The 23,920-nt window shown below is 51.5% G+C and overlaps 2 long non-coding RNA genes across 2 annotated transcripts; one reads left to right on the top strand and one right to left on the bottom strand.

The window, feature by feature from the left end:
• Positions 1–36: 36 nt before the first annotated feature.
• LOC141571197 (uncharacterized) lies at positions 37–21,911 on the bottom strand. Its single transcript, XR_012495979.2, has 3 exons — positions 21,804–21,911; positions 4,759–4,811; positions 37–4,372 (listed from the first exon to the last, which is right to left on the bottom strand). It is a non-coding gene; the product is annotated as an uncharacterized LOC141571197 (long non-coding RNA).
• Positions 6,728–10,351, top strand: LOC148754943 (uncharacterized). The gene is made up of 3 exons (XR_016019344.1): positions 6,728–7,036; positions 7,219–7,331; positions 8,679–10,351. It is a non-coding gene; the product is annotated as an uncharacterized LOC148754943 (long non-coding RNA).
• Positions 21,912–23,920: the final 2,009 nt, after the last annotated feature.

Below are 23,920 nucleotides of genomic sequence, written 5' to 3'. Positions count from 1 at the left end.
GGCCGCCCCCCCACCAACATCAGATTTAATGATGGAAGCATTCTCAGTAATGTCCAGAATAAGGCAATGATGCTTAATAATGCCTCTATAATTTTACATGGTTCTGAAAGTTCTAGATAATGCAATAAGACAAGAAATATAAATTAAAGAATGACCACTAAAAAGGAGACAAAATTATTCTTATTTGTGTATAATATAATTGTCTACATCAACACCCAAGGGAAACAAATGAAAAAACTTAAATAATAGGAAAATTTTACAAAAGTGGTCAGTTACAAAATACAAAAAGTTAATGGCTTTTTTCCCCTTCCTCCTCTCTGTTTGCTTCTATTGGGCTGATTGTGGATTATTTCCTTTTTCCTCTATTGGTTTGAAAGTTATATATTCCTCTTCTGCCTATTAGAGGTTATCCTTAAATTTTTATCATGTATAATTGACATAACACAATCTAAATAAATATTCTCCACCCTCCTCCTAGACTATGTAAGGTCATAGAGTGATTTAACCCCAGTCATACCTTCCAGTCACCATACATGATTGCCTAGTATCTTAGTTCCCTCTTGTCTTGGAGCATACATTTGTCATTATTATTACTGATGTGTACAGCCAACTCTCCCTTAGATTTTACCCATGTTTTAGTATCTTTGCTAATTATTCAACACATCCTTGATACAGGGCTCAATTTCCTTCTTCCTTAGGTAATCCTTTGTTCTTTGTGAGTGGTACAGCTCCTCAGTCTTTGTCTGAAATGTCTTTATTTTGCTTTCACTCTTTTTTAAAATTTTATTTATTTTTATTTTTTATTGCTCTGACTCTTGAAAGTTTAACTGAAGGACAGCTGAGATTGACAAGCATTTTCTTTCATCATCTTGAAGATATTATGATTGCGTTGTCTTTGGCTTTCGTTGTTGCTGATGGGTTTTGTTGTGGCATCCTGGTTAAAGTGTGTGTTCTGGAGTCCTGGGCCACCTTGGCCCTGCCATGAATCATTGTGTAATTTTGTGCCCTGTTGGCTACTGCTCACAATTCTGCTACTTAGGCTGGGCTCAGCAGGACGGTTCTTCTGCTGGTCTTGCTTAGGGTCACTCATGTAGCTGCTCTCATCTGGGGCTTGATTGGACTGGAGGATTCAGGATGGTCTCACTCAAAAGCCTAGCAGTTGGTGCTGGCTGTCAGGTGGGTCACCTTGGTTATCTTCCACCAGAAGTCTACAGTGGGCTTCTTGACATGATGGTGGATGTGATCTAAGATAGCAAAAATGTAAGTTACAAGACTTTTTAAAGGCCTGGCTTTGGAAGTCACACAGCATTGTCTCTGCTGCATTCCATTGGTCAAAGCAAGTCTCAAGCCCAGTCCAGACTCAAGGGTGGAGAAAGAGACTCATGTTTTCCCTCGTGGCAAGAGTGTCCTCTTGGAGGGAGGAGAAGCGAAGTCACATCACAAAAGGGTATGGTCATGGGGAGGTGTGATTCTTGCGGCCGTTATTGTAACAAAAATTACTTACATAACTAGATTAATAAACATTACTTGAACTTTCTTTGCCTTGACTTTTCCATCTTTAAAATGTGGATAATAATAATACTAAGAGTATTGTTTTGAAGACTTAAAGAGCTAATGTGTAAAGTGCTAAGAACACTATGCTTTTATTAATGGTGTTAGGTAATCTTTCCTTCTGGCTGCTTTAAGTTGTTTCCTTTGTCTTTAGTATATATGCATCTCAGTGTAGATTCACTGTTATTTATCTTTCTTAGGATTGATGTACTTGGGAGTTGTGTCATTTATCACATCTGGAATATACACAGGTATTATCAGGTCAAATACGATCTTTCATACATTCTCTTCATAATATATCTCCTTCCAGGTCTTCTCTAAGACCTGGACTTTTTCATTGCATTTTAATTGTTTCCCTTTTCATTCTTTCTATCTCTTTATCTTTGTAGGCTGCACTCTGGGTAATCTCCTCAGTTCTGTCTTTCAGTTCATGAACATTTCTTCAGCTGTGTCTAATCTGCTATTCAACCCACCCATTGAAATTTTAATTTCAGTGACTGCATTTTTCATTTTTAGAAAATCTTCATTTTCTTACAAATCTGCCTCTTCTTTTTTCATGGTGTCTTTTTATTTTCTTATGGTTTCTTTTTTTTTTCCCTTTAATAAGTTAAAGCACACTTGTTTTATAGTCTCTTCCAGACCGTGCAATTAGCTCAGTTTCTTGGTGGTCAGATGTTCTTCTTGTGGTGGGTCATTTCGTCCTGTGAGTGCCTCTTCCCTGAGGACCTTGCCTTCTTGTTGGGTCCTCAGTTATGGAAGAGCTTCTGGCTCTGGTTTTCTCTTCCCAACCTCCAGCACGTGGGAATTTCCTATCTTTCTTTCAACATCTATTATTTTTGTTGTTCTTAAATTTTGTTGACATCCCTCAGCAGGAGGAGTAGCTCAGTCTACTAAGTTACTGGAGTCGAATTGAATGCATTATAAAGGAATCATTTAAAATAGGTAGGAAAAATATGGACTATTTATTCAATGACATTAAGACAACTGTTCAATAATTGGGAAGGAGGCAATTAGCCTTAACAGACACCATAACTAAAATAAATTGCAGACAGAACAAAAACTTAAATACAAAAGTGAAACTGTAAAAGTGCTAGGTGAAAATAATGTGAGTGAGAAAAGCCCATTTAATTATTCAACTGATGGTAAAATTCTCTCGAGGCTTTGATTATAGAAAAGTTTATAGGTTATGTACATTGAAGAAATATTAAAAAAAAACCTAAAAAGCAAGTGACCAATTAGGAAGTTATTTACAAGATATAATAAAAGTTCAACATCCTTAATTTACAAAGGGCTCTTACACATCTAGACAATAATACCTAATAGGGAATTGGGCAAAGGACAAGAAAATAAAAAATACAAATGACCAATAAACATATGAAAAGAGATTCCTCTCCACTAATACTAAAAGAAATGCACATTAAAACAAGACATCCTCTTTACCTTCTGAAATTGGCCAAATGTTTTTAGAAAGATGAGAATATTCTATGTGGTGAGGGAAATGGAATTCTACATGACCCTCTTTCCTTGGTAGTGTGTCATGGGTTGAATGGCAACCTCCAAAAGATATCACCATGTCCTCATCCCCAGAACCCATGAATGTGACTATATTTGGAAAAGGGGTCTTTGCCAATATAATGAAATTAAGGATCTTGAGATGAGGAGGTCGTCCTGGATTATAGGACAGTATCCTTGTGAGAGACACGCAGGGAAAATGACAGAGGAGGAGGCAACATGACCACAGAGGCCGAGACTGGAGTGATGGGGTTACAAATCAAGGAAGGTGGGTAGCTGAAGGAAGCTGCAATGTGCAGGAAGGCTCCTCCCCGGAGACTTTAGGGGGAGTGTGGCCCCGAGACACCTTGGTTTGGGATTTCTAGCCTCCAGAACTATGAGAGAGTAAAATTCTGTTATTTTAAGCCACCAAGTTTGTGGTAATGGGTTACAACAGTCCTAGGAAACTCACGCAGTGTCATCAGAACATTTCTGGGGGGCAGCGTGGCCATGTCTAGAAACGTGCACTTTCCTCATAGAAATTACTCAAAATTAGTAGTTGAGGACTTGTCAAAGATTTCTTGGCAAGGACAGTCATTGAAGCCTTCTTTAAGGGAAATTGAAGAAACAAGCTCAATGTTCAAAAATTGAGGGTTGGTGAAAGAGTGATGATTTAACTATACAACGACAAAGATAAAAAATAATGATTCCCACAGTTGATGGCATGCTTTCGATGGAATGAACACTGCCACTTTTCTCATGTAATTCTCACCACCTGCTGTAAGGCAGGTGCCAGCAGCCCCACCACACAGAGGGCAGGCCAGGTCAGAGTGTGTGGGCCACCTGCCCGAGGTCACACAGCCAACGGACCAAGAGTCTGACCCCAAGTCCTGAGCTGTGCATGTCCATCACCCAACTCAGGTACAATGGTGTGGCACCAAGTAAGGAAAGAAGGATGTTGATGGCAGAGTTAGATGAGTAAAGCAGTCGAGCATGTCCTAATTTTGCGAAAATAAAAAGTGCCTTCGATGTGTAGAGAAAAAAGATTGGAAGGATTTCCTATGCACGTTAACAGGGAGGTTACCTCCGGGGTGGATTCGGTGATTTTCCTTTTCTCCAATGAACATATATGACTTTTATAATCAGAAGAAAATATGAAAAACAAAGCCACACCTGCCTCTGAGTTAGTTCTGGGAGATGGGGAAGAGGCCACAGCCCCCCCAGGTGCCTGACTTCCCTGCCCTTGGTCTCCTCTCCAGCGCAGGCGGGCGGTACCTTCCTTGCTCCACAGTTCTGAGCACATCGATTTTTCCATCTTTCAGAGAAGTGCCTGAGGAAGAGGAAAGAGCATCTTTGGATCAATGAGCAGAGCCTGCAGCCAGGGTGTGTGTGTGGGGGTGTCGTAGGGCACTCTGCTTGTCACCGCCAAGCCAGGACCTGAGGGGGCAGTCAGCTAGGGGGAGGGTAAGACTGTCTGGACAGCCCAAGGTGGTCTCATGTGGTGTGAGGAGTGGTGTAGGGTAGGTGTGGTGTGAGTGTATATGTGGGCGCAGCGAGTGTATTGGGGGAGTTGTGTGTGTGGTGTGAGAAGGGGTCCTGAGAGGGTGCAGGGTGGGGATGTTTTTGCCACATGCGGGGCACATCCGGCCCCATCTTTGCCTGGAGGGATGGGGAGTGACCCAGGCCCCTCTGGGAGGCAGTCTCCCATCAACTCACCTCACAGCTCTGAGGAAGGTACCCACGCATTGCCCAGATAGGGAAACTGAGGCCTGTATGTGAGCAAAAGAGAGAGGGGGGAGGAGGGAAGGAAAGCGGATGAAGGAATAAGGGGAAGGGGAGGGGGAAAGGAGAAGGCAAAGGAGGGAGGGGGCAGGGGGAGAGAAGAGGAGGGGAGACACAGGACGTTGCTTGCTTGCGGCCACTCCCAGGCTCCTGCGTAAGGGACTAGGGACTAGGCACTCACCTATGCTGGGTCCTTTGAACTCACAATGGGGAAGGGGAGTCCATGTGTGGGCACTCCTGGGCCTGAGCGTGCCCCGCTACCCCATACCCTTCAGGCCTGTCTGAGCCTCTCCCACTTACCACACCTACTTCTTCCTTCCTGACCTGACTTGTCATTTGACCAAACTGTAGTCCCCTCACTCATGGAAACACACCTTCTCTGGGAAGTTGCCACAGACCAGCTCACCAGACTCCCCACAGCATCCTACGCTTCTTCCTCCAGGGCCCCAGAGACAGATGTCATTAAAGATTTTAGTCCACTGTTTACTGTCGCTTCTCAGCCTAGACTGTGAGCTCCCGGAAAGCTGGGCTGGGACTGGGCTATGGGTCCTCTTGGCTGGGTGTGCAGTGCCCACCGCCTGGCCAGGCACTGAAAATGGCTCAACATATGTTTGTTGCATGAATGAATGAATCATGTAACTGCTAAGGAGAGAAATGTGCAGATGGTCTGTTTTGAGGTTCTGGGAGCATGTTTTGTGCTTGTGTCCATGTGCATGTGCATGCATGTGTCCACACAGGTGGGTGTGGTGCATTTGTGCACGCGTGTGCAGATACGCATGTGCAGGGTTGTGTGCCTATGTGGGCAGTGCATATAGTGCTTGCATGTGTGTGCACGGACTTGGAGGCTGCATGTGTGCATGTGTGTTTACCTGTGTGTGCATGCATGTGTGCACACCTGTGCCAATCGTGCACACTACTTCTTGCTCAAGGATGGAGGACTCAACATATCTTTCTCTCACCATTGCTCTCTCCTTGACCTGCACTCAGCCTACCTTCCTGCTTTTGACTTTTTTTTTTTTCATCTTCCAACCCCGGCCCCCACCGTCCCACCCCCAGCAAAGACTCCAGCTCCATCTGGGCTTCCGCTCTGACATTCCAGCCAGCCATACATTTCCCAGAGCTTGCATCCGACTTGCATCTGAGTGAGGGCACATCAAGCATGCACTCTTGGCCGGATGCTTTTGCCTTGTTCCGTCTTCTCCTCTGTGAAATGGGCACTGAGCTCGCAGCCACACATAAAGGGCCTGGCCCAAAACCTGGCACATGGTGAGTGCGCAAAAAAACGTTACCCACCACGATGCTGCCAACGGTGAGGACGGTGACGGTGCTCCTCTGGTGGCAGCAAACCAAGGTGATCCAGAACACACCACACATGTGGGAGTCACCAGGAAGGCAAGCCAAAGCAGCTCCCGGCCCGGCGGGATGATTGTATCCCTCCCCCCTGGCCACAGGGCTCCTAGAAAATGCTGCAGCCAAAGGAATCAGGGGGGTGAAGAGATGTTCAGCCCACGTGCTCATCCTGGAGCTGCTTCTCTGGTTTTCTGTGGTTCTCCCACAGCCCACAACAGCTGTCCCTGCCCTCTCCATGCCAGCTACACATGATACTCACTTGAAATCAAACCCCAACCCTTCTCCAAGGCCTAAGCCCCCACACACCTCCCTCTGCTCCAGCCCTGCAGGCTGTTTCTCTGTTCTTACACCACACCAGGCATGTTCCTGCCCCAGGGCCTTTGCATTGACCATTCCCTCTGCCTGGTTGGTGCTCTGTCCCCAAATCATCTCAGGGCTGAACCCTGCTTGTCCTTCAGCTCAGAGGCCCCATCCTCAGAGAGGCCCTTGCTAATTTTGCTCTCTCAGTCCCCCTGTCACTCACACTCATACCACTTAGCAACAGCTAAAATTATCCTCACACTTGTCTACTGGGCTCTTGTTTGTATCTTAATCACCATGTAGAAGGTATTCAATGTACAATTCGCAGGAAGGCAGGGAGGGAGGGGCAGTGGACACCGGCCGGCTCCCTGGACTCCAATCCTCACAATCCCCATTTACTTAGCACCACTGTGCTCAGGCCCAGCCCAGACTACAGCCACCTGGGTGACCCTGCACCTCTCAGATCGCCCGTTTCTCCATCTTTAGAGTGAAGGGCAGCCTCAGTTTCTGAGGGATCTTCACCTTTATTTTAATGGCGTCTACAGCTTTCTTCTGAGCCCAGGTGTGTGGGGCCTCTGGGGTCTGCAGCCTCCTGAGACGGCCCGCTCTCCCACATCCCTGCCTTTGCAGAGAGCACCTTCTCAGTCGCCATGTCACCTCCTCTGGGATGCCTCTCTGCCTCAGTGCTCTTCTTGGGCTCCTGACCACCCTAGTTTGATTGTTCACTTCTCTGTCTCTCATCAGGCTGTGAGCTTTGAGAGAGCCGGGACCAGGTGTGTCTTTCTGCATCCCAGCTTAGTGGAGGACGTCCTGCGGGTCCGAGTCCTGGACCTCACCCAGCTGAGACAAGGTCTGGGGTGAGTCTTCCAAGTCTCCGAACAATTTGCTCAGCACTGGGAAGAAGCCATGTCCTTCTCTGTCTCTTGAGACCCTTTAGTGCCCTTTACTGCCCACCAAGAACATCAGCTAATCCTTGCAGTACTATTCATGGTTTCTACCTGGTATCTATCCAAAAAACACGACTTGATGAGCGTCGGTGCCTTTTTTGTTAAGGCTGGGCCTGATTTCTGTTTATTTCAGCTGTGAGGGTCCCTGGGGCCCTCTGGAGGAGAGGGGTTTCGGAATGGCAGAACACTATGTGGGCAACCAGCTTCCCAGTCTTTACTCTTCCCACCCAAGCCCCAGGGTTTGAAAACAATCTGCACCAGCCAGAGCTGGAAAATGCTGCTGAGCTGGAAAAGCTGGTTCTGGAAAGGAGACGATGGGGGGGGGGGGGGGGGGCTTCCGAGGCCCCAGGGCCCCTGCTGCCGAGCTGTTCTCATCAGCCAAGTGGCTCCTGGTCTCCCAGGGCTGTCACTTGGAGGTTCCTTCTCTGGGAGATGGGTTCTTGCTAAGGCCACCTGAGCAAGGACCACTGCAGGGCTGGCGCTCCTGGGAGCCGCTGGGAAGGAACAGTTCGTGCAGACGGGTGGGGAGGAGAGGGGGCAAAAGTTCTCCAATGCTAAGGGCCTTTAGGGCGCTACGTTAAAGCCCAGGCGGAGTAGCACGACCTGACCAGGTGCCAGGGCCGGGGATTCGGTCCGGCGAGCGTCCAGAGCGCCCGCTGGGTGCCAAACACTGTGCCCGCCGGGCGTGGAGAGGCGAAGGCAGGCAGGAACCAGGGAAGGGAGGAGCCTTGTCGCCGCAGGGCCTCCCGACGCGCGCGAGCCCAGTGACGGCCCCCAGTGGCGTTTCCTCCGTGGGGGCCGCCGAGCACGCGCCTAGCTGCCGGGATCGCGCCGCGTGTGCGCGCCCGGGCATGCCCAGCTCGCCGCCACCGGCGTAAATTCCCGAGCTGTCTGTGCATGTCTCTTTCTTTCACTAGAGGTTGCTCACTTTCACTTCTTGGTTCCTTTCGGCTCCTCTGCGGGCTCCGTGCGAGCGCGCCTGTGTGCCTGCACTCTCCCCGCGTTCGCGCCCCGGCCCGCGCCGGGGGGGCCGCGCTCGGGTCGCCGGGTCCCAGCAGCCTGGCGTCAGGCGCGACGTGGCCCAGCCGCCCTGCGCTCTTTATAAGGAAGGGTGTGAAAGCGCGCTTGGGGCTGGCCTTCACAGCCCTGCCGCTCCGTCGGCCCCAATTCCACCCCTGCCTGCATTGCCAGGAGAGGTGGGTCCCGCTGGAGTAGACGGGAGAAAAGGCCCATTCTCATCACTGCATCCGGGGCCAGGCATCCGCCTTTTGCCCCTCCCGCCTCCTCTCGCTTTCTAGGTCTTTGAAAAACAACTCGCCCCTGAAGCTGCTGCTACTTCTCCTGACTCCAGAGGCCCTTCTGTGACCCTTCCCCTCCAAACAAGAAACCGAGACCAGAATGGATGGAGCCTCGCTCCACTGAGCAGGAAGCCAAATCCGGTGGAAGGTGGAGCCTTTTGCTTGAGAAAGTAGGATTTGGATGTGGCTGAGAAGGGCCTCTTCCACTTGCCCTATGGCCCCAGCCTGCTTGCTTCCGGACAGTTCTTCTAATGCACCCTGTTCCTAGGTCCTGTCTCAGGGCCTCGGCACTGGCTTTGGGCTCCAAAGGGCCAGAAACCTCCATTCCTCACTAGCTCTGTGCCTTGGGCAAATGACTTAACCTCTCTGAACCTCCATTTCCTTGTCTGTCAAATGGGTTCATAATAGGATGCTTCAGGGTTCAAGGTGATGACCAACATAGAGACAGGACTGGACATGTAGGGCACAGGGGAGGGCGAACTTCCAAGAAACGTGCAGCTTGATGGGTTCTGCCACTCACAGCCAGCCTTAGTCATCAGTTGCAACAATGGGGATGCTTGAGGCACCGTGACAGCTCCCAAAGGGAGCATATTGGGGAGGAATCATCATCAACTTCACTGACGACTAAGGCCTTGGCCTTGGCTGTGGCATGTGACCTTCCTCAGCACTGCCACCTGCCCTTCACCTTGACTCACTTTTGCCTCAGTTTCTCCATCCTGAGCAGCAGCCCCTTAAAGTCCCTACATGGGTGCTTCACCAGAGATCAGCCAGGCCCCAGGTCAAACCCGCCATCTGTCCCCCCACTTCACTCCTTTATTATTGACACTGCCACCAACCCAGTTCTTCAAGCCACAAACGCACAGCCAACTTGTTTGCTCAAGACAGAAACACTAGCACCAATTTTGTTGCACACTCATTGTAAAACTGCAAACAATATAAAATACGTACATTGGAGAATGAAAGTTCCCTCATTATTTACCCCCCAGAAACAGCTACTGTCTATATTTGGGGAATTCCTCTATATGTTTGAACTCTTTCTGCTGTAACAGACAGAAAATCTGGAATTGTGAGCTCATGTAATAGAATGTGCAGAGGTGGTTGTGGGTTTCAGGCATGGTTTGATCCAGAGATCCATGCTATTGTTGGGGCTCTGGCTTGGCTTCTCTGCAGTTTTTGTCCCTCTGTCCTCCTCCTGGTGTTAGCTGGGTCCAGTTAGTGTAGTAGCAGTGACTTTGGAGTCCCAGGTGTTATCCTCATGTCGCTCCATCAGAGAAGGCAAGACCAGCTCATCCTTGGAAGATGAAGAGGTGCCCCCTGGAAGAGTGAGGAATCCTGTTTCTCAGCTTGTTTCTAGCCTGGAGGGGAGAAGACTTCCTGGAGGAGGTAGGGCCTGAACCAACCTTGAAGAAAGGCTTAAAGGGAGAGTTGGGCTTTTGTGGTTTTTTTTTTGTTTTGTTTTGTTTTTTTACATATGAGAAAGCAAAGTGTCCTTTTACCTCTATTGACGTTCTTACTTTGCAGAGAGTTTACACACAGTGAAATGAAGGCAGCAACAGACTAGCCTACCGGGTTGTTCGGTGGGTTAAGGCCTAGCCATTGCAGCCACTCAGTAAACATGACTTGTTTTTCATATTATTGCTATCAGTGCCTTCATTATTACTGCCACTTTGGTAGACCCCTTAGCACAGTGCCAGCAGCAGCAGGTGCTGGAAAGTAATAGCTGGGACCCTGACCATCATCCTCAGATTCCTGGGACCGAGCAGGTATGGCTGGGCCCACCTGAAGCCCACTCACTCAGAGGCGTGACACTTCCATCGTCAATGAGCAAAGGTGTGCTAAGGGACAGGCCCGGACTGGTACCAAGCTCAGGCAAGGCAGCCTCTCCAACAAGGTCCTTCTGCCTGCATCTGCTCACACCCCAACTGCACATGTCTGAAGGAGGGAGGTTTCCAGGCTGGGGCAAGTCCCCCCACCCCCTCCTTCCATCTGAGCCTGGCTCTGTGTCTGGCTAACCAGCCATCCTTCTTTCTCCCTGGCGGGCGAGCTAGAGCCATTAAGCACCAGGCCCCAAAAGCACTAGCCTGCAGCCTCAGCATTAAGTGCACTCACAACCATTAGTAAGAGGCCCCAGCCTGGCCAGTCAGGGCTAATGCACAGCCCACCCCTCACCCCCGCTCCCTGAAGGCTGCTTGTTAAAGCTCCGTCCTTGGGGGAAGAACAGAGATTGAGAAGGAAACATAGGGGTTCTGGTACCCACATGGACATTTGTGTAGGTAGTTCACTGCACAAAGGTACCACTCGGGGCAGAGGGAGCTGCAGTTCCACCAGCCCTCCACTTGCCAAGCTGAAGGCTCTGGAAAGGGCTGTATTCCACACGGGAGGCAGTACCCTTTTCTAATCTGTTCAAAGGAGCTGTAGGGGAGAGCTGTGGCCCGTGAGGGTTGCTAGAAGAAGCTATCTGAGAACTCGAGGTCCTGCATAGCCTTTCTGTTAAATTGCATTTTTATTGACTTCTTTTTGGAGTCCAATTCTATGAATTTTATTGTAGATATAAATATGTGTGACCCCCACTGCAAACAGGATACAAAACAATTCTATCACCGCAAAAAACCCCCTTGTGCTGTCCTGTAGTCATATTCTGCCCTCACTCCTAACCCAACAGCCACTGACCTATCTCCACGGCTCTAGTTCTGTCCTTTAGAAAAGGGAACCATACAGTATGTGATCATCTGAGATTGGCCTTCTTCACTCAACACGATGGCCCTGAGAGCCATCCAAGCTGTGTGTGCATCCATAGTCTGTTCCTTTTTATTGCTGAGTAAGAGTCCATGATAAGGATGGACCAGTGTGTTTACCCATTCACCTGCTAAAGAACATTTGGGATGTTTCCAGTTTGGGGCTATTACAAATAACGCTGCTGTGAACATTCATGCTTCTGTGTCTCTGAACACACACAGCTTTGCATGGACCTAAATTTTCATTTTTCTGGGATAAGCACTCAGAATGGCTGTATCATACAGCAAGCGTAGGATTAACTTTTTTTTTTCTTTAAGATTTTATTGGGGAAAGGGAATAGGACTTTATTGGGGAACAGTGTGTACTTCCAGGACTTTTTCCAAGTTAAGTTGTTGTCCTTTCAGTCTTAGTTGTGGAGGGCGCAGCTCAGCTCCAGGTCCAGTTGCTGTTGTTAGTTGCAGGGGGCACAGCCCACCATCCCTTGCGGGACTCGAGGAGTCGAACAGGCAACCTTGTAGTTGAGAGCCCACTGGCCCATGTGGGAATCGAACTGGCAGCCTTCGGAGTTAGGGGCACGGAGCTCCAACCACCTGAGCCACCGGGCCGGCCCTAAGATTAACTTTTTAAGAAGCTTTCAAACTGTTCTCTTGAGCAGCTGTACCCTTTTGCATTCTCACCTGCAATGGCGAGTTCCAGTTGCTCTGCATACTTGGCAGCACTTGGTGTTATCAGTATTTTTATTTTAGCCCTCCTAGGCGTGGAGTGGTAGCTTATTGAGGTTTTCATTTTCATGTCCCTGATGTGCTTGTTTGTCATCCATGTCTTCTCTGATGAAATGTCTGGACAAATCTTTTGCCCATTTCTAAACTAGATTTTTTTTTAACTTTTGAGTTTTTATATTTCATTATATATTCTGGATACAAGTCTTTTGTCAAATGTATGATTTGCAATATTTTCTCGCAATTTATGTCTTGTCTTTTCATTCCCCTAACAGTTTTGCTCTCAGAGCAAAAGTTTTTAATTTTGATGAAGTAAAATTTATCATTTTTTTCTTTTATGGATTGTTCTTTATTGTCATGTCTAAGAACCCTTTGCCTAATCCCAAGTCCCAAAGGTTTATCCTCATGTTTTCTAAAAGTTTTATGTTAGAGATCTTACATTTAGATCTATGATCCTTTGTGCATTGATTTTTTTTCCTGTATTATGGTGTGAGGTAAGAGTCAAGATTCTCTCTCTCTCTCTTTCTCTCTCTTTCTCTCTCTCTCTCTCTCTCTCTCTCTCTCTCTCTCTCTCTCTCTCTCTCTCTCTGCCTATGGATGCCCAATTGTCCCTTAGTATTTATTAAATGAATGACTGAAAGGCACAAAAGATTGGGTAGTAAGGCCAGGAAATTGGGGGAGGTCAAGATTGTATACTATTCAACGCATAAAGGATACTTTTTTCAACAAATGGTGTTAGAACAGTTGGATGTTCATTTTGTTAAAAACTGAACTTCATACCTTATACACAATTTAACACACAGTGGAATTGATTTAAAGGGAAAGGCCACCAGCAACCACATCTCTGTCATACGAGGTTCTCAGCCTGGCGCGACTGTCGAATGACATAGAATTATGCAACACAAAGTGTAGGTCAAGAGAGAACCTTCTGGAGCTGCACCTGACCTGTCTGTGGGTTTGAGGATGAGAGTGAGGGAGCCAACATTTATGAAACATGAGCTGTGCACCGAGTACACCAACAAATGCTATCATTCCATCATGTCATCTAATCCTAAAACACATCAAAAACCTTTTTGAGGTTGGTGTTTTTATGCCCATTCTATGGGTAAGGAAATTGAGCTCAGAGAGGTGAAGAAACTTGCTTAAGGTCACACTGTAAATGGGGAAGCAAGGTTTGAGCCCAGGGTGTCCACTTCTGCTAGAGGCAGGCAAGAGACAGCGGGGCCAAGCTAATGGCTGGATCTACATTGTTGCCTCCTGGTTATCTGCCCTTGGTTGGGGTGGGGATGGGGCATGGGAACGTTTCTCCCACGGTTCTAGGAAATCAGAGGCCTCCATTCTTACGAGAGCCTCAGCTCCGTTCCCCTCATGATGCCTCCTTCTGGATGGCTCTTGTTCCTGGGAACTCATCAAACCCACCCCTAACAATGGGGAACCATCCAGGCCTGTGATGGTGGATGCCTCCATGTCCCATTATTATATCCTCCTGATGGTACATACACATGAGTGTACATGCCAGGCCTGGGTACATCCTTCGCCCTGCACGTGGGGTCCCTGCCTCCTGTGACTGGTCATTCCAGACCACTGACCTTCTCCTTGTTCCTACTCCATTCCCACACCTTTGCCCAGACTGTAACCCTCTACTTAGCATGCCCTCTCCACTTCTTCTCACGTGTTCAGATGACTGCTGTTTCAGCATTCTGCTCAAGTCATGCCTCCCCCAGCAGCTCCTGCAAGCTCTCTCTCTTCCTGCTGCTGATAAATACAGTCTAGTCCCATATGGTCTAGAAAGCTGGCATTCGGCAACATAGCTTTCTAGAGACACATGGACCTTCCAGAGCCTTCTAGGTGCCCCCAGAGATAAATCCAGAGTAGTCTCAGCCCCAAATAGATTGTGAGCACCCTGAGAGCAGGGGCTGAGTTTTAATCCCCCTCTCTGCTTGGCACGGAGAAGACTGGCTTCCAGCCCATGGCTGGAGCCCAACAGACTCACCTCTGCCCCTTTCTTGCTGTGTGACATGTCATAAATGCTGAGACAATGGGAAGAGTTGCTGCTGTTGTTTTTGTGGCTGTTGTTTTTATTCCCAAGATGTTTTCCAGAGTGCTCTAGCCAGGTAGGGAAGGTGAGAGGGCCCTGCTCTCAGGATGGAAGCAAAATCCTACTATAGCAGGAGACCTCCCTCCTTTCCACGTCCTCCAATCACTCAACCTCCCTGGCTTTTGTCCGCCTTGCCCTGCTGGTGGCTTGCTGCTCCTTGCAGCTCACTTTAGCCTCCTCCTCCTCGAGGCAGAGCTGAAGCTCCTTGGGGGTGGGAAGAGGGGAGGAGAGAGGGACCAGCTTTTCATTCTTTCCCCCCTCATAGCCTTGAGTTGACCCTCAGTATGACAGTGAAGGGCCCCAGGGAGGCCGGGGTCAGGCAGAGGGGAGCAGGCTCTTGCCTAATGAAGTCTGCCTAGGCCTCCTGCAGCCCGATTAGATTTTATGATCCCAAAGGAGCACCCTGGATCCTTGCTCACCTCCAAACCTCAGCAGCAGGCCCTGTCCATTCCAGCCTCTGAATTTCAAACACAGCCTCTGCTGGCAGCTGTCACTGTCCGGCCCTAGCCCCAGCCTCTGACCCTCCCACCTGGACACGGCGCCTGCCTGGCCTCCATGCTCCCCTGGCCTCTCCTCTCTTGCCCACTCTTGCCCAGTAGCTGGAGACATCTTTCTAGAACACAAATCTGATTGTGTTCCCTGGCCCCCATCAGAGACTCCACTGTCTTCTGCAGGGGCTTCTCCAGCTTTTTATACATAATTATTACAAGCGGGGAACCTATTAAAATATAGCCATATGAAGAGTAAGATTTTCTGAGTCTGGAGTGGGGCCCAGGAACGCACATTTCACAAGTCCCCTTTTGGGGCTGGGGTCAGAGGCCCAGGGCCTGGCTCTACTCCCATTCTCACATGCTGGCTCAACATTCTGAGGACATGATGATATAAAGGTGAACCTGGCCTTCCAGAGCCTTGTGAGGGTGTATGTCAAGGGGACAGCCAGAACGACGGGTTTTCTAGCCAGATCGCTAACTGGTAAATGTCTAGATGTTTTGTACACTTGCCCTGGGTCTCACAAATGCCAAGGGTGGCCCTGCTTGGACCTCAGCTCTTTATTCCCTTCTCTACAGGATGAGCTCCAGGGGCCTAACTCAGTGAGCAAAGACCCTCAGGGCCCTGCCCCCGTGGGTTCCTGCTGACTCGGATGCTTCTCCACATTACCCTCTAGCATCCAGCTTATTATCTTTGAGTGCACCAGGCAGGTTCTCTCCTCTGTGCCTTTGTACATGTTCCATCTGCCTGGAATGCTCTTTTCCCACATGTCCCCTTGGAGAACTCCTATTCATCCCTCAAAACCCAATTTAGATTCCATGATTCCTGAGATCCCCTCCTCTGGTTGCAAGTGCTCTGCTTTGTTATAATTATTTTTGTTCAGTTGCTTCCCTGGAGGCAGTTTATTATCTTTACCGTGATGGTTTTAGAATCAGGGACTTGGTTTTGCCTCCAACCCCTATGCTTACCCGGGGTCTGAACTTGCGTGTTGTGCACCCACCTCTCAGACCTTTTCATTACTGACTAAATGGGGATTCAAACATTACTCTCTGCTTTGGGTGGCCCTGCCGTTTAACTGAGGTGATGCGTGTGAGGGGCTGAGCACAGTACACAGCATAGAGTACACTTAGTTATTGTGACGTCTTCCCTGCTGGTGAGCAGACTCTGTGAGGCCAGGGAGGGCACACTTGGGGGTCTAGGATAGGACCGCTCTCAGAGCAGACCCCAGGAGAGCGGGCTTGTGGGCAGCTCAGGGCTCTGCTCTATCCCTGGAAACTGTCCCCACGCTGAGTGTTGTTGTTGACTGTGCTTAGGGAAAGGGCCTGTGTCCCTCTTGGGGTCTCCATCTGAAATGAAGAAGCCAGCCGGTCCCACGGGGTGAGAGAAGCAGGGGTGACAGTGGATGCTCAGCCCCAGCCCGGGAGACCTGTCTACGTGCTCTGTTGTGTGTTGGAGGGTACCTTCCCCTATCCCATCCCTTAGGGGCCTACCCAATGGGGGTGGAGGGCAAGGTGTCTGGGAGGCACGAGGACCGAGGACTGGCCCCAGCTGCAGAGCTGGAGTGAGTCTCTTGATCTCTGGCTCTACAGAGAGGCAGAGGCAGCCAGGGCCCTGGAGATGGTCTCCATGACAACCGCTGCCACTCACTCCCCATCTCAGATGTAAATTAGTTACAATTTTATTAGTGTGCAGAATTTCAAGAGGCCAGATCCTGCCTTGGAAGGGAAAAGGATGGTGGGGAGGACGGGGGAGAGTTTCCAAATGCTTCATATCCCCACAAGAGCCCCAAACTCCAAGGTGGTCCATAGGAGTGAATTGGGCCACATGCCCTCATTTGTCTGGCCTGTCAGATGATCTGGGCTGGGCAAGTCAGCCTGTCTCTGGAGAGGAGGGGACACACAGGCCGGAGAACCAGCAGCGTGCCCGGTGCTCTCCCTGACTTGTCTGGCTTCCTCCTCTCAGCAGCCTTTCTGCCAAGTTGACAGGGGAAGCAGCTGAGGGCCCCAGGTCATTACCTGGCTCAAGGGTGCCTGGCTCACCACTGGGCAGGCTATTGCTCTCCCTTCTCTGCTCAGCTTTCTCCCAAGGTGGGTCACGAGATGTTCCTGGGCTTTTGGGCTGATGAATGAGGGCACAGCCAGAAGTTTGGCTGAGCAAATGTGGGGACCTGGCTGCCAGCAGTCAGCATGTGGGGCTGCTGCAAATGTGGCCAGGTGACCCCCGAGTCAGTCTTCTGACATTTGGTGCTCTGAACCATGTGTGCATATATGCATGTGTGCGCACACACATTTCCTCCCCCAAGGAGGAAAAAATGGGAACAGATTTGTCTTTTTCCTAAGGCTGTTGTTAAAATTAGTTGTGTCCCCCAAGGCACATCCCACTGTGTGTGCCCTCAAGGTGGCCCTGCTCTCTCCACTGCAGAGAACGAGGCCCAGTGAGATGGGGGGCCGGCAACACCCCCTGGGTTGCTAGTCTGGGGCTGGCATGGTGGGGGGCACTCTGGGGGCAGAGGAGTTAGCACAGCAGGGACAGCCCAGGCGCAGAAGGAGAGGGGTGCAGAAGAGATCAAGGGAAGCCTCTCGCAAGTATGAGTGACCAAATAATTGTGTCCCCTGGACAAGTGACATAATTTCTCTGAGTCTCAATTTTCCTGGACGGGAAGGTGGACGGGAGCCCTGGTGGAAAGAGCAGTGAAACTCGGGGCTCATACGTGGAAAGAGCTTAGGACAGCGCCTGACACACAGTAAGTGCTTAATAAATGTTCACTCCATTATTTCATCCCAGTCCTGAACTCGGCCTTGGGGATGTGGTGGTGAGTAAAGAAGTGCTGGGGCTGCCTTCACGGTCACAGAGTCCACTGGGCAAGGTGATCAGTCCGGATCCAGGCACCTCTTGTGAGGGACAGAGAAGGGGCCCCAGGGTGGCCTGAGTCGGGGGGAGAAGGAGGGGAAAGGAGAGGAGGGCAATGCGTCAGGGCTGGGGCCTGGGATCCGTGTCGCTGGAGCTCAGGACAGGGTCATGGAATTTTCAGATGAAAGGGAAGAGGGCCAGGCATGGCCCAAAGGGGTGCCAAAGCCAGGAGCAGGGGTGAGGGAGAGGGTGGTGGCTCATGCAGGGGAGAGAGGGCGCTCCACAAGGTTGGACTCATGTGAGGTGCTTTTAGATAGGGGTGCCACTCCAACAGCCTCTCCCTCGCTCAGTCAGTAACTAGGACCTGGCTCCCCCACCTCTTTGGACCTCAGTTTCCCCAGGTGTACCATGGGCTGGAAGACTCCTAAAGGTGCTTCCTGATTTGGGATTCCATCAGTCCAAGCAAGCCTCGTCCAGGAGGATGGGAGCCCAGCGTTACGGTTCACCTCTCCTGACTGGGGTCAAGAAGCTCCAGCCAGGCCACAGGCCTGTCCTCCCTCGGTCCAGCCCTCGAGTATGAGAGAAATGAGAGTATTAGGGTTCCACAGGACACGTCCTGCTGGCTTCGACGGGGCTCCGGGTCTACGGGGTTGTCCATCTGTGATTAGATTGCTGCCAAGAGGTTGGGCAGACCTTGTAGCAAATAGGCCCTGGGTGACCATGTCCTGGAAATAACGTACTTATAGAGAAATCACTGATCCTACAGAGAGAACAAGGCCGCTCTCTAATCCTCGCTGCCCAGTCTGAGGTCCTGTGAGGGTGACAGACTCCCTGAGTTCCATCTGGGCCCAGTTTCTGTCACCAGGTATGTGGTGGGTTCCTTGCAGGGCCTACCCGGCTCCCCTCACACAGACAGAAGCCCGCAGAGCCAAGGAGGTGAGTTCCAGCTGGCTGGCCCTGGCCCTTCCATCCCCATGTTACCACTTGGTATATTTTGTAGCCCGAGGGCTGAGAATTCTAACAGGCAAGAGCAGAGATGGGACCGCCCACCCTGTTCCAGTCGTGTGTCGTACTAATTATGCCACACACCGGAAAACTTAATTAAATCGATTCTTGGTGTGTAATTTCAACTAGTTTGGAAGTAGGGGGAAATCAAACAAACAACCACCCAGCCCTGCCAGCCCACGTCACCTTGGCACAGTCTTGGGTCCTGGGTGCTGGGGACCAGGGCGCTTGTCCAGCCCTGCTCAGCTGTGGGGAAAATGCCTCCTTCCCTCTCAGCCCCCATAGAAAGTGCCCGTTCCCCTGACTCCCCAGCCCCAATCTCACACCACACACACACATACATACACACACACACACACACTCATACCATACACACTCACACACACAATGGGAGCTGCAGAAGGGAGCCAGGCAGCCCAGGGGGACAAAGAAGGGGGGAAAGCCTAAGAATCAGGGGCTGCATTAAATGGTTAGTGAGACAGTAGGATGAAAAAATAAGGAAAGGCCAAATATTTTATATATATATATTACAATTACAAGAGGTGCTCAAAGTGGTTCTCATCAGTGCCCAGACACTTCAGACTTACGGCAAACTACTGCTTGAGCAACGTTGACCAAAATGTCCACTTGTATAGATTTTTTTTGGCACCTCTGGTATAGTAAACGAGTGTGTGTATGTGTGTGTGTGTGTGTGTGTGTGTGTGTGTGTGTGTAATATATATATCTGAAATACAACTTAAGTTCAGCTTCCAACTCTCCTGGTATTCATTTCCAGGTCTCTCTCAGACCCTCCTCTTCCTTTCTGTTCCTCTTTGGGGTCACATCCCTGCTCTGTGTTTTGTGTGTGAGGGGACCCCAGCCTCAGGCTATCGTTGTCCTACTGGGGGCCCGGGGTGGTCCGATGGGTAGGGAGGCAAAGCCCAGGAAGGGCAGCTGCAGAGGGGACCTGGAAGGTGCAGAGATGGATGGGAAGGGGACAGGTAGAGCTCAGGCAGGTGCCACGCTGAGCAAGCAGGAGTGGGCAGGGAGGATGGGGCTTCCTTCTGTTTTGTCCCAGTGTGGTTTTGAACTATGTACTCTGTCAGAGAAGAGGGTTTGGAGAGAAACCAAAGAGGCAGTGCGAGGCAGTGGGAGACACTCATGTCAGCATTTACTCCACAGCCTCCACCACCACCACACAGAGAAGGAGCTGCCGAGGGGCCCGGCCCGAGGTGCAGTGCAAGGATAGACAGGACCTGCTCCAGGAGACTCAGGGTTGGTCCAGTGGGGGAGACGCAAAGGACACCAGATCACTGCAGAGGGCGAGCATGCCATGGCCTGGGCCAATAAGCTAGACCCTGGTGCCAGGCACCGATGGCTGGCAGGGTTACCTCCAACTCCCTTATGAAAGCCCCATGAGGCAGGTACCATCACCACCATCGCCTTTGAGCATGGGGAAACTGAGGCAAGGCAGTTAAGTCACTACCCAAAGCTCCCAGTGGGCGAACATCACAGCTGGACTGGACGCTGCTGCCTCTCCTAGGATTATAACTGCTGTAGAGAAACAAGGCAGTGGAGAGTGACCGGGAAGAGGGGAGCAGGGCAGGCCTCTTTGGGGAGGGGCTTTTGAGCTGGGGCCCCACTGCCTGTTTGCTCTGGGCCAGCATCGGCTTTATATGTAGGCATCTCAGCAAGACCTCACTGGAGCCCCATTTTAGAGATTAGGGGACTGAGGCAGACAGAGGTTAAGGGACAGGCCTGAGTTGTCATGACCGGGGAGAGCTGCTCAGGGGTCAGAACGCAGTCAGCCCTACTGCCCCAGACCACCTTGCAGTCCTGCCTCCATAAGGCCATAGACAGTTCTAGCTCAGCATGAAAAAGATTGGTGAATGAAAGGAAAGAGGCCCTTCTTAGAGAGGTGAGGTGGTTTTCCCAATGTCACACGCCCTGCCAGGCCTGGCAGTGTCTGTCCCAGAGGCTGGCATATCTGCCCACTGCCACAGGGCCAGCCTGTAGGTTGTGATGTGCGGGGATATGAGGCCCCCGCTGCTGCTGCTCCCACAACTCCTGGGGCCCAGGTCCCTTGGCTTCCCTGCGTCCCCTGGAGGTCGCCCAGCCCTTGGTTCAGGAGCTGCAGGTGAGCCCGGTTACCTGCCTGACTACCTGCCCGGCTTGAGGAGGTGGGGTCAGCTGGGCCTGGGTTTGAACCCTGCTGTCTCACAGCCTCAGTTTCCCTCTTGGGTACATGCCTCTGGATTTCAGTGGCTCCTTGCCACTCAGATTTTAGGTTCCCTGTCATCTCCTGGGACCGGTCATCATGAGCACCGCCTCCCACCATTACCCTGCTGACCTCTCTCTCTCTCTCTCTCTCTCTCTCTCTCTCTCTCTCTCTCTCTCTCTCTCTCTCTCTCTCTCATGTTATGGGCCTAAAGACAGCTTTGTCCATGTGCGGCAGACATTTTTCTGTCTTGTTCTTCCCTGCACCCACAGTATCCGGCCCAGAGAAGGTGCTAATAGATGTTGTTGAAAGCAGGAGTGAATCTGTCCAATGGGACAACACGGTCCCTCCCTCTCCAGGACGTTCTGAGTATTAAACTAGCCAGGGCACCAAGGCTGAGCCGGGGCTGGGCGGGGGTCCTGACAGGTCTTCTCCAAGGAGCCACACCTTCAGCCAAACTCCCCAACATCCAGGGCCAGTGGACAGGGAGAGACCTGGCCTCCATGTTTGGTGCCCTGGAGTCCTGTGCCTCAGAGCCCCAGGGACATTCATCCACCTCTTCCCCACCACCCGTCCTCTTCCTCTATCCCTCCTCCTCCCTCTCTACCTGTCCTTCCTTCTCCCTCCCCGTTCTCCCTCCTCCCTCCTCCCTCTCCGTCCTCCCTTCTCCCTCCCTGTCCTCCCTCCTCCCTCCCCATTCTCCCTCCTTCCTCCCTCTTCATCCTCCCTCCTCCCTCCCCGTCCTCCCTCCTTCCTTCCCGTCCTCCCTTCTCCCTCCCTGTCCTCCCCCCTCCCCATTCTCCCTCCCTCCTCCCTCTTCATCCTCCCTCCTCCCTCCCCGTGCTCCCTCCTCCCTCCTCATATTCCCTCCCTCGTCCTTTCCACCCCTGCCCTTCAGAGCTCTGCTCTCCTAGATTTCCCTCTTTCTCAGGTTTCTCGCACTCTGCCTCTCTCCTTTTTCTCTCTCCAGCTCTTTCCTCCCCACCTCACCCTGTCCAAGGGGGGGGCCGCCAGGGGCCGGTGATTTGCAGTTCCCAAAGCAGTCATCTCTCTGCAGCAGCACATCTGGGTCATTAGGACGCTCTGGAACACCGGAGCCCGGACCTGCAACCCTGCTCCCCTCCCTCCTCTCCCTCCTCCCCATCCTCCTCCCACCCTCCTCCTGTCCCTCCTCCCTCTGTCACCCTCCTCCCTTCTCAAGCCAGTATTTTTAGCTTGCTGCTGTGCGTTAGTGTGCAGGGGCGCTCTTGGTGAAGCCTGGATGAGGTTTTATCTGTTGTGACAGCCCCAAGGGCAGCTGGCAGACTTTCTCCCTCTTAAGTTTGGAGCATGCTCCCTCTCCCGAGGGTCAGAGCCTCAGCTGGCTGGGGGCAGGGTCTCAGCCGGCCGGGTTTGGAGCCCAGGCAGCGTCCAGGCTGCCGAGCTTTCCTCTCCCTCCTCCTCCCTGCCACCTCCCCCTCTCAGCTCCCCCCCCTCCTTCCCCCTCCCTGGGCCTTCGGGCCTTTGTCTCTGGAGCGCCTGCCTGCTGCACGGTGGGCTCCCGCAGCCTCTCGCAGCTCTTCCCTCCCTTCTCTCATTTACTCTTTTCCTTGGGCTGCTTCTCACAGGTTTCAAACCCTCTCCGTTTGTTCCTCTCCTTCCCTGCCTCCCTTTCCTGATCCCTCTCTTTCCTTCCTTCCTTTCCACCTCCCCCTCTTCTCTCCTCTCCCCACATCCCTCCTCCTTACCTTTACAGAATGGAAAAAAATCTTCACAGTTAGAACCAGACCCCAGCCTCCTTCCCTGTCCCTATTTCCTTCTGCCCTTGGCAGCCTCCTCCTGGGCCACAGGATGGGGGGATGGTTAGAGACTCTGAGGCTTGGGGGTTCCTGGAGATCCTGTCTGCAAGTTTAGCCTTCAGGGGGTCCCACTGCATGCCCATGCCTTTCCAGGACTCCCTAGGGTCCAGCCTGGCCCCAGGGGGACCCCTGCTGCCCAGGCGGGAGTCCCCAGGACAGACTTGCTGCTCCTGGGGCAGCCCAGCCCGTAGATCCAGGCCACAGTCTCCCTACCCAAATGGTCTGGGTCCCTTAGTGGGTTCTCAGTGCACTTTCCTTCCCCTTCAGTTTTGTATAAATCTGACTTTACCTTTGAGAATGACCATTTAAAATAAGCAACCTATTGTCCCTAGCTCTTTACCGCTTACACGTTTCTCAGCAGACCCTATTTGACCATCCCTCACAACAGAGAAGGTACGCGGCTCTAGAAGACCAGCACCCTGGACACAGACACTCGCCAGCCCGAGTGGCACCCAGGCCTGTCTGGGTCTGACTCTGCAACCCCCCTGGCGTCCTCCCACACTAAGCTCAGCTCTCCTTTCATGGGGCTGGAGGCCCAGAGAGGCAAAGTCCCTGTCCAAGGTCACACAGCCCAGGCTGATACAGGGAGAAGAGGGGTTTGGGGGCTCAAGGGCTCAAAATGAGACCCTAGAAGATCCCACCACGCCCTTCCAGGCTGGTATCCTCATGCCAGTCTTCTCCCCAGGGCATTGGGGGCCAGACGGGGGCTAGGTGACCCGCTTTTGCCTCCCACCTAGCCCCAGACTTTTCTGCAGGGCTGACTCAGGATGTTACTGTGGAGAAGGCATGGCTTTGTCCATGTCCCCATCAAAGACCCCCAGGCTCAGCCCCATCCCCCACTCAGGGCCCCCAGCTGTATTCCGGGTTTGGCTCCCACCTCCTCCCTCCGTTCTCTTTTCCCTTTTCTCCCCACATCCAGCTCTTCAGGGCTCTGCTTTTATGATTCTGCTGCCGGCTGGCCCCTCGCTGGTCTCCCCCTCTCTGAGTTCCTCTCTCCCCAGCTGTATTTCAAGCTTTCTCCTCTCTGTGTATTGCCATGGCTGTCTCTGTCTGTCACCCCAGCCCTCTGTTCTGTCTGTATCTGCCTTCCTCCCTCCCTCCCTCTCCCATCCTGCTGTTTCTGCCCACCTCAACACACAAACACGCACATGCACACACACAAATACGCGTGGAGACACACACGGACAGTGACATGCAAAGTCACACACACAGACCCCTGCCCATTGGCTCTGCAGCAGCGATGAGGGTGAGGACTGGCCCCAGGAGGAG

This window comes from Rhinolophus sinicus, chromosome 16, assembly GCF_057876585.1.
Source record: "Rhinolophus sinicus isolate RSI-liver-muscle chromosome 16, RSI-T2T, whole genome shotgun sequence".
Lineage (NCBI taxonomy): Eukaryota > Metazoa > Chordata > Mammalia > Chiroptera > Rhinolophidae > Rhinolophus > Rhinolophus sinicus.
This window is presented reverse-complemented; position numbering and strand designations above follow the sequence as displayed.